At 37.0% G+C, this 14,885-nt stretch overlaps 1 pseudogene across 1 annotated transcript; it reads left to right on the forward strand.

The window, feature by feature from the left end:
- The first annotated feature begins 7,130 nt into the window (after positions 1-7,130).
- Positions 7,131-10,616, forward strand: LOC306666994 (chondroitin sulfate synthase 1-like; annotated as a pseudogene). The gene has a single exon. The product of its transcript is annotated as a chondroitin sulfate synthase 1-like (transcript).
- Positions 10,617-14,885: the final 4,269 nt, after the last annotated feature.

Below are 14,885 nucleotides of genomic sequence, written 5' to 3' on the forward strand. Positions count from 1 at the left end.
GTGTTTCCTTTTCTTCAGTGACTAGGACCCTAGTCCACAGGAAATTAGGCACAAGTGAAGCATGATCTGATCTGTTGGTAGTGGGAAGGAACAATTTCACATATCCCTCTCCTCCTGGACCCGTCCATGGTGACTGGCTTGAGAAGGGAGGAAGCAGAGAGCTTAAAAGTAGCTGCTTGAAGCAGCCAGGGCAGCTCCCTCTCACTCACCATTCCTTCCTCCCTGGAAAATCTGATTCCTTTTGGGAACACTTTATGACCATGAAATTACCAGTATATATTTTTCTCTTGAACATAGATGCACTCTAATATATTCCACCATTTACCCATCATTACACGTGTTTAGACTGATGAAGACAATGACTAACTTGATTCTTCAAGACTTGCTTCTTCTAAGTATTGAAAGATGTCTCTTGGTCTTAGATGCATTCCAGGTAGAGAAGCATTCAGGAACTATAGGATAAGACACATTGAAACACAAGGCTGTGTGAGCACTGGAGAGTTCTTGTCTCACATACCTGAAGAATGAAATACACAAACAATGGAGGATGAGCATGCAGTAGCAGATTCATTAGAAGCAAGCAAGGAAAGTACCCACAGCACGAGGGGATCCCAAAGAGAGTACCTTTAGTGGTTCTCTTTCTAGGGTTGGTTTTTGTACTGTTTTGATGAGGAAGTAACCTTTCATTGGAGAGTCCCCCATGATCGTTCTCTTTCTCTGACTCAAATTGAAATTGTACAATTTTAATTTCTTATTCCTATAGTGGGATGATTTAATGAGCTTGTTAACCTGAGTTAGTCCTGTACTTGTTCTTTAAAACAAAAGAATTGCTTGGGTTTAAAACATCTCATTGGGGTTGACTAATGTTAGGGCAGTCAAGGAAACCTGGAAAACAACAGAGTGTATGGGCATCCAAGTGTGAGCAGGGTCTTCCAGGCAAGCAGCCAAAACAAAAAAGCAAGCTGTAGCATAAGGCTTTAATCTGGGGTGATGGTCCTGCCTCAACATGAACCACCATGTTACATTCTATTCTACTATAATTTTTGTGCTTCCACTTAATTATGTTTTAGAGCAGTTCAGATTTTGAATCCAGATTGTCTACACTTAGGTAAGAAAATGAGACTTAGAAAAGATTGGTTTATTCTGGGAAGTCATGTAAAGTTTCACTCCCTCATATATTAACTTTTATCCCTGAACAGTTCTAAGCAGACAACAGAAGCTACATGATAGCTATCTTCTTTTCAAGTGGCCTATGATCTCTTTGTGACTAATGAGGTCTAACTGACTGATCTCTGACTGCATTCAAATAAAAGAGTTGATAACTGAAAGCTCAAGAAAAAAAGGTAAACCTAAAGTCCCAAAACAGGTCAAAACTTTCAAAATCTGTGTATATCATAAAATGCATCCTCCACACACAGCAAGGGCTTCATATTCTGTGCAGTGAGACATTTTCTTCTTTCTGTTTCTCACTATATGGTTTCATAAGTTGGAACCATCTTTTGCTTAAGTTAATATGCCCTCCTTTTATCCTGCTTGTTATAAAGTTAAATTTCACTTGTTGTATTTTTTAATTTATAAAGACCTTAAAATTTTAGCTTACGTGAATAAGACTTCTGAAAATAACAATTTTTGGCAGTTTCTTCTGTACTTTAAAGAATATTTTACATAGATCTGATCAAACTTACTTTGAGAAATTTCCTTTTCACCATTAGGGGAATTTCTTTTCTTTTAGGAGTTTTGGCCTTTATTTTTAAATGACTGTTAGAGAATACAATAAAATAAACACTATAAATCAAGGAAAAAACAGTAGTTTGAAAACACTTTAGAAAACGTTGGCTATGACAGATTCAGCTTATTGAAGAAAACTGAAGAACGGGAATTTTTTTAAAAGCAATAATTTAGCGTCATTTCCAATGTTAAAGTGATTTTGTGCCATCTAGTGTTCAATTTCTGCAACTGCAGAAATTTTAAATTGTTAGTAAAACCAAGGTTATAAAAACTTTTTTGAAAACTAGTTAATTAAATAGGCAAATGAATTGTCCAAAGTATATGTTTCTAGCCAAAAATAAGATTCTTTAATGAATGTACATGATATCAAATTCAGCCTAAAAAATAGCCACAAACAGGCCTATCATTGTTGAATTCAAGTGCAGATTTCTGCTTCCCTCAAATTGTATCAAAACACTAGAGAGCTAGAACATACAGAATGACTGTACAATCATCGAACTAGTACAATCATTGAACTAGTCATCCTGTGTATGAGGCAAATATTCCAACATCCATTTATTTACAGCAAGTGGTCTAAGTATGAAAGCAGAACACATTTTTGAAGTTTTTTTCCTTCCCTATTTTTTTCAAATAGGTGTGATCACACCTCCAGAAGCTGCAGGATGCCCAAAGAACAGAGTGAGCTCATCTGCTCAGGACCACTAAGCATTATTAATTTTTAAAGATAATTCCCTGGCAAGAGATCATTCAGCATGATCAGTTTTTCAAAAAACAACTCAATCTGTCTTTACATGTTGCTATCAAACTCATGTAAATTTAATCTTACTTATGGGTTCTATCCAAAACTTAAAATATAAGGCAATCTTCAGAAAACTCAGAATGTAAAATGTGGGGTTCCATCTAGATTTCATCATCTCCAATGTCACCAAATTAGATTTCATCATCATCTCCAGGACCAAAACACTGAATATAATGGTTTTCAGCCTGTTCCAGAAGTTGGTGATAAGTGGACCTTGAAATGCCCAGTTTTACTTTGTCTATATTATCTTCTCAAACCCAGTAAGTTTTTTATCCTGGTAGTCTCAGAGAATAACCAAAATGACACCTGAGGCATTTCACCACTACCCTTTTCTCCATTTCCTTCTAATGTGACAGAACCTCTTTATACTCCACAAACACATTGCTGGAAATGACACAGATCCCAACATTTGGATGACTCAAGCATAGTTTTGTCCATCCTTTTTGAATAGCATCTCTTTTTTCAGGTTCAGTCTCAGTTTCACTTCTGCATGTATTTTGACATATCCTGGCCCACAGTGACAGCAACTCCTCTGAAGGGTGTTTTGAAGTTCCAGCTTCTTGGACTGAGCAGCAACTTGTTCCTCCAGCTCTCCAGCTTGCAGATGTCCATTGTGGGACTTTCCACATCCTGGTCATGTAAGCCAGTATAATAAACACTCTTTTAATAATTATATGTGTATTATATGATCATATGTAATATATATAATCCTCTTTTTATAATCACATATACACACATATATACACATGTACACATATATATGATATACATACAGATTTTGGTACTAGGAGTGGTTCTAGAGAAACAGAATTGTAAGGATAAATTTCTTTCATTAGTTGGTTTCTGGAGTTGACTGTAAATTGGTTAGGCCTAAAGTTTTCACAGGAAAGCAGGGAACTGAAACTCCAAAAGTTGATTCTTATGTTCCAATGAAAGAAAATTTAAAGTAAATCTTATTAAAATTCAAGGACTTCAGTAAAATTCTGGAAGTCCAGTGGGGTTAGGCTTTACAAGATACCCCTTCTAAGGTAAAGGATAAGTTGTTGCTTCTGGCCCTTCATAAAAATAAGAAATATGCACAATGCCTGGCAGACCTATTTGAATTTTGGAGACATCACATTCCTCACTTGGAAGTATTACTCTTGTCCATCTACTGAGTGACTTAAAAAGCTATTTGTTTTGTGTGGGGACTGGAATAGGAGAAGGCTCTGCAATGTCTAGGCTGCTCTGCAGGCTGCTCTTCCCCTTGTGCCATGTTATGATTTAGATATGAAGTGTCCCCCAAAAGCTCATGTATGAGACAATGCAAGTAAGTTTACAGATGCCAGATAAGTGGTACATGCCTGTAATTCCAGTGACTTGGGATGCTAAGGCAGGATTACAAGTCTAAAGCCAGCCCCAGTAACAGCAAGGTGCTAAGCAACTCAGTGAGACTCTGTCCCTAAATAAAATACAAAATAGGGCTGGGGATGTGGCTCAATAGTTCAGTGGCCCTGATTTCATTCCCTTGTATGTCCTCTAAAAAAAATATTTACAAGTAAAATTAAGGGTTATGATACCCTTAACCTAATCAGTGCATTAATCTCCTATCCTGGGTGTAAGCAGGTAGGGTTGGTTGAAAAGGTGGGTCACTGGAGATGGACCTTTGGGAGTATAATGTTTTTCTTGGTGAGAAGATTTCTCTCCGTGTTTTGTGGTGCAATATCCTGAGATGTATTCCTCTGCCCACCCTTCTGTCATGATGTTCTACTTCCCCTCAAGCCTAGAGCAATGGAGTTAACAATTTATCAACTGAGATCTCTAAAACCATGAGCCCCGAATAAATTTTCCCTCCTCTAAAATTGTACTTATCTGGTCTTTTGATTATAGTTATGAAAAAGTTGACTAAAATGGTCATATGCCATGGGCAGACCCAATGATATTTGAGCTGTCAGTGTCATTTGAAATAATATTTTTCTTCTGTTCTGAGGAAGGAACTAGTGCAATTTGGGCTTTATGAATGACAGTTACTTCATGTTAGGTGGAATTATGACCTTGTTATTGTTTTTATTTATTGTATCATTATTATTTATTGTATCACTCCGATAGCAAATCCAGACAAAGACTCATCAAGGAAAGAAAATTTTATACCAATATCCCTGATGAACGTAGATGCAAAAATCCTTAAGAAAATACTGGAAAATTGCATACAAAAACATATTAAAAAGATAGTGCACCATGATCAAGTGAGGTTTATCTTTATAAATAATAATATACATTAAAATTATAATAATATTTTCATACTTACAAGTACTGCAACTATCACAAGTATAATCATATGTGTGTATGTGCATGGTGCTGAGGATTGAATCCAAGGCCTCTCCCATATTAAGCAAGGGTTCCATCATTGAGATACACCTCCAGCCCAATAACTAGTATAAATTTTAGGATTCTTTCCCACATGTGCAAACCTGCACCTGACAACCTTACCCTCACCTATCTCGCTTTTCATGATCCATCTACACCTGTTTCAGCCAATGCTGACTTCTGTCTCCAATGCACTGCCTATTGTTCCCCTGCCACCTGCTATATCCCATTCCACATCAACCCAGTTGAGTCAGGATCCATCTATCTGCCCATACCAACTTTCTGAACCTTTGTGGATTATACAAAAACAGTCTCCTCCCAGTTCACCATGAATGGGATTTCTAGGAGGTTGGGAAGAGTTACCAGGGCTGTAACAACCAGTCACAAAAGTGGGGATCTGACAGTTCATGGGAGACTTTCAGGCATTGAAATCACTGAAACCTTGTAGGGGGAAGCCTGGGAGTGGGAATACTGTGGACTGGAATCAGATCCTGGTTTGCACAGTTTGATTTTGTGACTAAGGGAAAGTTATTCCTCCTTTGTGTCTCTCTTCCCGCATCTTTCTCTGGAAATGTATATTTTCAAAACTAAAGGTATGATTTTGACAGACTTACGTCCTAGTAAGAGGATCCTCCTTGACCATTATGTGTTATGCACTTAAAATCCAGGCCTGGCAAAACCAAAGAGGGGTAGCTACACTCCTATCAGACAAAGTAGTTACTTCATGTTGGTTACGGGAATCATCCAACAACAAAGTATAATGATGTTTAATATTTATGACCCAAACAATGATGCACAACATAATAAAAGGAATCTTTCTCAATTTAAAGAACCAAATAGACTAAACATAATACTAGCTAATTTCTACACACCTCTCTCACCACTAGATAGATCATCCAGATATAAACTAAGTAAAGATTTTCAGAACTAAAAAATAATCAAATGGACCTAATAGTCATCCACAGAATATTTCATCCATCAATAACTAAATTCACTTCTCAGAAGCACTTGGAACATTTTCCAAAATAGATCATAATTTATGTCACAAGGCAAATCTTAGCAAATACAAAAACTAGAGATAATTGCTTGAATCCTATCAGATCATAATGAAATGAAATAAATCAAAAACCAAAAGTACTCTAACACCTGAAGATGGATAGTACACTTTTGAATGATGAATGGATAATAGAAGAAATCAAGAGAGAGAAAAAAAATTCTTAGAAAGAGAAGAGAATAGTGATGCAACCTGTCAAAATCTCTAGATTTAAATATTTAAATATTTAAATGATGTCAAAAAAATGTGGAAAGAAAAAAAATGAAGATGCTAATAGGAGCACGGGTATTGCTCAAAGTGCTTACTTTAAGTATACATATTTTCTTATTTATATACCACTTCAATGGTTTATCTTTATAAATAATAATATACATTAAAATTATAATGATATTTTCATATGGAAATATAATAATATTTTCATGTGGAAAGAAAAAAGTTTAATATTTAAATATTAAAGCTGTTCAAAGAGGAAAGTTTATATCACTGAGTTTGTACATTAAAAAATAAAAAGATAACATAAATAATTTAATGTTACACCTCAAGGCCCTAGGAAAAGAACAAACTGATAATAAAATTAATAGAAGACCAGGAAATAATTAAAATCAAAACTGAAATCAATAAAATTAAAATAAAAAACAAAGGATCAATGAAACAAAGATATCATTCTTTGAAAGTCTAAACTAGATTGAGAAAACCTTAGTCAAATCTAACCAGAAATAAGTGAGAGAAGACCCAAATTAAAAAATTAGAGCTGAAAAAGGAACTACCACCACAGACACTAATGAAATACAGAGGACCATTACAAACTATTTTGAAAATTTATACTCCAATAAGCTAGAAAATCTTGAAGATTTGACAAATTTCTAGAGAAATATGACCTACACAAATTGAACTATGAGGGTACGGAAAACATAAGCAGATCACTATCAAGTAATAAAATAAAAACAGTTATCAAAAGTTTTCCAACAAAGAAAAGTTCAGAACTGGATAGATTCTTAGTAACATTCTACCAGACCGTTTAAAGAAGAACTGAAACAAATTTTTCTCAAATTATTCCATGAAATGAAAAAGGAGAGAACATTACCAAATTCATTCTATGATGCCAGTCTCACCCTGGTACCAAAAACAGATGAAAACACATCTAGGAAAGAAAACTTCACGCCAAAATCTTTGATGAGCATAGTTACCAAACTTTTTAATAAAATGTTGGTGAATTATAATCAAAAACACATTAAAAAGGTAGTGAACCGGGCGTGGGGAACAAAGCGAAGGCGCGGTGACTCCTACCCACACCAGAAGAAGTCTTTTATGATGCTCAAGTACATGCATGACCACTACTTGGACAAATATGAATGGTTTATGAGAGCAGATGATGATGTTTACATCAAAGGAAATCGTCTGGAGAGTTTCCTCAGGAGTTTGAAGAGCAGTGAGCCCCTGTTTCTCGGGCAGACAGGACTGGGCACCACAGAAGAAATGGGGAAGCTGGCCCTTGAGCCTGGTGAGAACTTCTGCATGGGGGTGCGGGGGAGGGGCTGATGTGATCATGAGCCGGGAGGTGCTTCGGAGAATGGTACCACACATTGGCAAGTGCCTCCGGGAAATGTACACCACGCACGAGGATGTGGAAGTGCGAAGATGTGTACGGAGGTTTGCAGGCGTACAGTGTGTTTGGTCTTATGAGATGTAGCAGCTTTTTTATGAAAATTATGAACAGAACAAGAAGGGATACATCAGAGATCTCCATAACAGTAAGATTCACCGAGCTGTCACATTAAACCCAAACAAAAACCCACCCTACCAGTACGGACTGCATAGCTACATGCTCAGTCGCAAAATTGCCGAGCTACATCATCGCACAATACAGCTCCACCGAGAAATCATCCTGATGAGCAAATACAGTAACACAGAAATTCATAAAGAGGACCTACAGCTGGGAATACCGCCTTCCTTCATGCGGTTTCAGGCCCGCCAGCGAGAAAAGATTCTGGAATGGGAGTTTCTGACTGGGAAATATTTGTATTCGGCTGCTGATGGTCAGCCCGCCCCCCACCCCCCGCGAGGAATGGACTCAGCCCAGAGGGAAGCCTTGGATGACATCGTCATGCAGGTGATGGAAATGATCAATGCTAATGCCAAGACTCGGGGGCGCATCATCGACTTCAAGGAGATCCAGTATGGCTACCGCCGCGTGAACTCCATGTATGGGGCAGAGTACATTCTGGACCTGCTGCTTCTGTACAAGAAGCACAAAGGGAAGAAGATGACGGTTCCTGTGAGGAGACACTCGTACCTAGAGCAGACTTTCAGCAAGATCCAGTTTGTGGAGCGTGGGGAACTGGACGCACAGGAGCTGGCCAACAGAATCAATCAGGACTCTGGATCCCTATCATTCCTCTCCAATTCCCTGAAGAAGCTTGTTCCCTTCCAGCTCCCTGGGTCCAAGAACGAGCACAAAGAGCCCAAAGATAAAAAGATAAATATACTGATCCCTTTTTCTGGACGTTTTGACATGTTTGTGAGATTTATGGGGAACTTCGAGAAGACATGTCTCATCCCAAATCAGAATGTCAAACTTGTCATCCTTCTTTTCAATTCTTACTCTGACCCTGAGAAGGCCAAACAAGTTGAACAAGTTGAGAGATTATCACATTAAGTACCCTAAAGCTGACATGCAGATTTTGCCAGTGTCTGGAGAATTTTCAAGAGCTCTGGCCCTTGAAGTAGGATCTTCCCAGTTCAATAATGAATCTTTGCTCCTCTTCTGTGACGTTGACCTGGTGTTTACTACCGAATTCCTGCAACAGTGTCGAGCAAATGCAGTTTTGGGCCAACAAATGTATTTCCCAATCATCTTTAGCCAGTATGATCCAAAGATTGTTTATAGTGGGAAAGTTCCCAGTGACAACCATTTTTCCTTTACTCAAAAAACTGACTTCTGGAGAAACTATGGGTTTGGCATTACTTGTGTTTATAAGGGAGATCTTGTCCAAGTGGGTGGCTTTGATGTTTCCATCCAAGGCTGGGGGTTGGAGGACGTGGACCTCTTCAACAAGGTTGTCCAGGCAGGCTTGAAGTCATTCAGAAGCCAGGAGGTAGGAGTAGTCCATGTCCACCACCCTGTCTTCTGCGACCCCAATCTGGATCCCAAACAATACAAAATGTGCTTGGGGTCCAAAGCATCAACATATGGGTCCACACAGCAGTTAGCTGAAATGTGGCTGGAGAAAAATGATCCAAGTTACAGCAAAAGCAATAATAATGACTCTGTGTGGACAGCCTGATGTCCAGCTTTGCTGGAAAAGACATTTTTAATTATCTAATTTATTTTTCAAAAATTTTTGTATGATCAGTTTTTGAAGTCCATACAAGGATATATTTTCCAAGTGGTTTTCTTACATAGGATTCCTTTAAGATTGAGCTTTTTGAACAAAAATGTGATCAGTGTTTGCCTTTGAACACATCTTCTTGCTGAACATTATGTAGCAGACCTGCTTAATTCTGACTTGAAATGTCCCTAATGAACAGAACCTTTTATGTTGTTTTTTTATATTTCCTTTCAAGGCCTCTTCTCTACAGTCCTATGGCAGAAAACATGAACATTCCTATGAAGTATTATTGTAGCAAACAAAAAAACACTGTAACTCTGGTAAATGTTCTGTTGTGACTGTTAACCTTGCACAGATTCTACCTTTTGTCTTTTTTTACAAGTTTTTTTAAAGCCATCTCAAGTTCCAGTTGTAAAATAAGTAAATGTAATAATATCTGTATCATCATCTTCAGCAAAGCTTTCCAAAGTTGATTATTTGCCCTGCACTGTACTCTACCCTCAAGGTCAAGTAGCTTTGACAAACAAGGGGAGTGAGGAGGGCACAGCCAGAGCTGGGCTGGTTCCTGTCATGCTGTGCCCTAAACAGGCCTGGCACCACATTACAAGAACATTTGGCGTTTTTTCTCTTGCCGACCCTTCTCTTTAGAGGGTAAAAATATCAATATTTAGAATGATGAAGAAGAATTACTGTAATGATTCTAATGTGTGCAAGCTAAACAAACAAAAACACCCTAACAAAAACATTTAGGGAGGTGTAGTTGGCTTCAATCACTTTGTCCTGACTGTATTGTGGAGATGGTTACTTCATTCTTTAATTCCTGTTTGTTTTATCCTTGGCATTTGAATACCTTTAATTTATTTAATATCCTTTGTTTAGAGTTCCACCATTTCTTGAGTACCTGTTAGCATTAGTATTTATGTGTACCAGAAGTGTGGTTAGTATGTTTTATTTGCAGTAAACCGATCTCCAAAGATTTCTTTTGAAGACTTTTCCTCCTCCTTAATTTTTATATTCCTGTTTTACTAAGTATTAAGTGTTCTTGGACAATTTTGGTGCTCATGTGTTTTGGGGACAAAAGTGAAATGACTCTGTCATTACACCAAAATGTTTGTTTTTAAACTCACAGATCAAATGTGCCTTAATATGTTTTTCATTTAGGTTCAAACAGTTGATAGGCTTGCCATTTTAATACTCATCATTGGAGATCTGCTTATTTGTAAATTGCCTATTGCTCATTTGGAAAAATAAACCAGTGGACAATATTTTTCTATTGTACTTTTGAAAACCATTTTGTCTCATTATTCCTGTTTTATCTGAAGACTTGTATTACATTTGGAGAGTAAAACAACTTAAACACAGAAAAAAAAAAAGGTAGTAAACCATGATCAAATGGTTTTTATCCCATAAAAGATTGGTTCAAAGTACACAAATCAAAAAATGTAATTCATCATATAAATAAAGTTAAGGACAAGAATAACATGATTAATTCAATAGATGCAAAAAAAAAGCATTTGACAAAGTCCAGCACTCATTTTGTTAAAACACTAGAGAAACTAGGGACAAACTTCCTTCAACATTGTAAAAGCTATATATGAAAAACTCAAGGTCAACATAATACTGAATAGAGAAAAACAAAGTATTTCCTCTAAAAACAGGAATAAGGATGTTCTACACTCTCATTCAACATACTCCTTGAAACTCTAACCAGAGCAATCAGGTAAGAGGAGGAAATCAAAGGCATACAACTAGTAAAGAAGAAGTCAAATTATATCTGTTTCCTGATTACATCATCTTCTATTTAGAAGACCCAAAAAAACAGCACCAGTAGACTTCTAAAGCTGAAAACCAAATTCAGTAAAGTATCAGAATACAAGACCAACATACATAAGTCAGTCACTTTCCTATACTACAATAATGAATCTGCTGAAAAATAAATTAGTAAAACTATCCCATTCACAATAACCTCCCAAAAATAAAATACTTGGGAATTATTCTAATGAAGGTAAAGGAAAAGAAGAGCTCAAACTATCTCTGCCAAAGAAATGATTCCATATTTAGAAGACCAAAAAACTGCACCAGAAAATTTCTAGAACTCATAAATGAATTCAACAAATTAATAGGATACAAAATTAACATTAATAAATCAATTGAATTTTTAAACTCCAAGGATGAATCAGATGAGAGAAATTAGGAATAATAGCAGCAAAATATAAAATACTTGGGACTAAATCTAACAAAAGAGGAGAAAGACCTCTACAATGAAAACTAAAGAACACTAAATAAAGAAATTGAAGAAGACATTAGAAGATTAAAAGACTTCCTGTATTCTTGGATAGGAAGGATTAATATTGTGAAATGGCCATACTACTAAAAACATTATACAGATTCCATGTGATCTCCATCAAACTATCAATGACATTCTTCAAGGAACTAGAAAAAAGCAGCCTTTAAATCTACTTGAAAGAATAAGAGACCCAGAATAGCCAAAGCTATCCCGAACAAAAAGAACAGTGCTAGAGGCATCAAAATAATGGACCTCAAATTATACTGCAAGAGTTTCTTGGAGGAGGGGCCCCCAGCAAGATGCTTGGGCACAGAGTGAGGGTCCAAGACTGGGCAGCAGGACCAGACAACAGGCAGCTTCGCAGAGGACTGCCCAGCGAGAGGCTTCTGGGCAGGGCATGACTCCCTGGCCCAGGAGGTAGTTTCTGACCCTAGGGAACGTCACACAGGAGGGCTGCCCAGTGAGAGAGTCACTCACGGGGCAAGAGTCCCTGGCCCAGGAGGTAAGTCCAAACCTCTGGGAACACAGAGGAGGGCTGCCAAGCCCAGGTATGTTCTGGACCAAAGAATACTTCTCGGAGAAGAGCTGCCCAGCAAGACTTCCCTACCAGGTGAGTCTTACCTGCCGGGTGAAGCTTTCCTACCAGGGTGGTAGAACCAGAAACACAGGCCCAGACCAGCCATACCCCAGCCCGCAGTCTAGTCCCCCTTTTGACTGACCATCCATCAACAACTGGAGGTGCCTCAGCCCATTAGCAGGGAATATACCCCACCTGAAGGCCACCACCCTGAGAGGGGCAGATTCCTTGTGGAGCACTGCATTATCAAGTTCCTCCAAGACTTCAGGCTACTGAAGGTTAGGAGGTGAGTTATTGGAAATCTACAGGGACTATAAGTCAATAGAAGAAATCTGCAATATCTCAGAGTTTCACTACTAGAGAGGTAGACACCAGACCAATATGAGAAAACAAGGAAAGAAAATATCCCAAACAAACCTAGATGCGACATCAATAAAATCCAATGACAGCATGGCAGAAGAAATGTCATAAAAGGAGTTCAGAATGTACACAACTAAAATGATCAGAGAAGCAAATGGTGAGATGAAAGAGCAAATGCAAGCTTTGAATGATTACACCAGTCAACAGTTAAAAGAGTAAATATGGGAAGCAAAAGATCATTTCAATAAAGAGACATACTGAAAAAAAAAGAAATAGAAATCCTTGAAATAAAGAAAAAAATAAACCAAATTAAAAACTCCATAACAAAAATAATAGGATAAAACAACTGGAACACAGAACCTCAGACATTGGAGAAAAAATATTTAATCTTGAAAACAAAGTTGACCAAACAGAGAAGATGGTAAGAAATCATGAACATAACCTACGAGAATTATGGGATATCATTGAAAGGCCAAATTTAAGAATTATTGGGATTGAGGAAGGCACAGAGAAACGAACCAAAGGAATGAACAATCTATTCAATCTAATATCAGAAAATTTACCAAATCTGAAGAATGAAATGGAAAATCAAGTCAAGAGGATTATAGGAATCCAAATACACAAAATTACAACAGACCCACACCAAAGCACATTATAATGAAAATACCTAACATACAAAATAAAAGACAGAATTTTAAAGGCTGCAAGAGAAAAGAATCAAATTACATTCAGGGAGAAACCAATACAGATATCAGCAGATTTTTCAACCCAGAACCTAAAAGCTAAAAGAATATGAAAAACATTTTTCAAGCCCTGAAAGAAAATGGATGCCAACCAAGAATCTGATACCCAGCAAAACTTACCTTCAGATTTGACGATGAAATAAAATCCTTCCATGATAAACAAAAGCTAATAGAGCTTACAAAAAGAAAGGCAACACTGCAGAACATCCTCAGCAAAATGTTCCATGAGGAAGAGATGAAAAACAATGATTTAAATCAGTAAAGAGAGGAACTATCCTAAGGAATAGCCAAAAAAGGAGAGACAAAGTCATGTCAAAAAACAAAAAATGAGCCAAATGACTGGGAATACAAATCATATCTCAATAATAATCCTGAATGTTAATGGCCTGAAATCATCAATCTAAAGACATAGACTGGCAGATTGGATTAAAAAGAAAGATCCAATGATAAGATGAGTCTCTGCCTGCAAGAGACTCATCTCACAGAAACAGATACTCACAGACTAAAGGTGAAAGGATGGGAAAAAACATACCATGCACATGGACACAGCAAAAAAGCCAGAGTATCCATCCAATATCAGATAATGTGGACTTCAAGACAAAGTTAGTCAAAAGGACATTACATACAAAAGGACATTACATACGGCTTAAGGGAAGCACAAATCAGCAAGACAAAACAACATAAATATTGATGCCCCAGTGACTCATCCATGTACAACAAACAAATCCTTCTCAATTACAGAAATCAAACAGACCACAACACAATAATACTAGGTGATTATAACACACCTATCTCACCACTGGACAGATCCTCCAAACAAAAATTGAACAAAGAAAACATAGATCTTAATAACACAATGAATAATTTAGATTTAATGGACATTTATGGAATATACCATTCAACAAAGAGCAAATACACTTTCTTCTCAGCAGCACAAGGATCCTTCTCTAAAATAGACCATATATTATGCCACAAAGCTACTGTTAGCAATATAAGAAGAAAGAGATACTACCTTTTGTATTCTATCAGATCATAATGGATTGAAATTAGAAATAAGTGACAGAATAAAAAACAAACTATTTGAACACCTGGAGATTAAATAATATGCTATTGAATAAAGAATGGATAGCAGATATCAGGGGTAAATAAAAAATTATCAGAGGTAAATGAGAAGAAAGATATATCATATCAAATTCTCTGGGACACTATGAAAGCAGTACTTTTCCTTAACAGGACTCCCATAGCGCAAGAAATAAAAGAAAGAATCAACAACTGGGATAGATTCAAACTAAAACGCTTTCTCTCAGCAAAGAAAACTATCAGTAATGTGAAGAGAGAGCCTACAGAGTGGGAAAATATCTTTGCCATTCATACATCAGATAGACCACTAATTTCCAGAATCTATAAAGAACTCAAAAAACTCTACACCAAGAATACAAATAATCCAATCAACTAATGGGCTAAGGAAATGAACAGACACTTCACAGAAGAAGATCTACAAGCAATCAACAGATATATGAAAAAATGTTCAACGTCTCTAGTAATAAGAGAAATGCAAATCAAAACTACCCTAAGATTCCATCTCACCCCAATTAGAATGGTGATATCAAGAACACAAGCAACAATAGGTGTTGGCGAGGATGTGGGGAAAAAGGTACACTC

The sequence above is a fragment of the Sciurus vulgaris genome, assembly GCF_902686455.1.
Source record: "Sciurus vulgaris genome assembly, chromosome: 7".
NCBI lineage: Eukaryota > Metazoa > Chordata > Mammalia > Rodentia > Sciuridae > Sciurus > Sciurus vulgaris.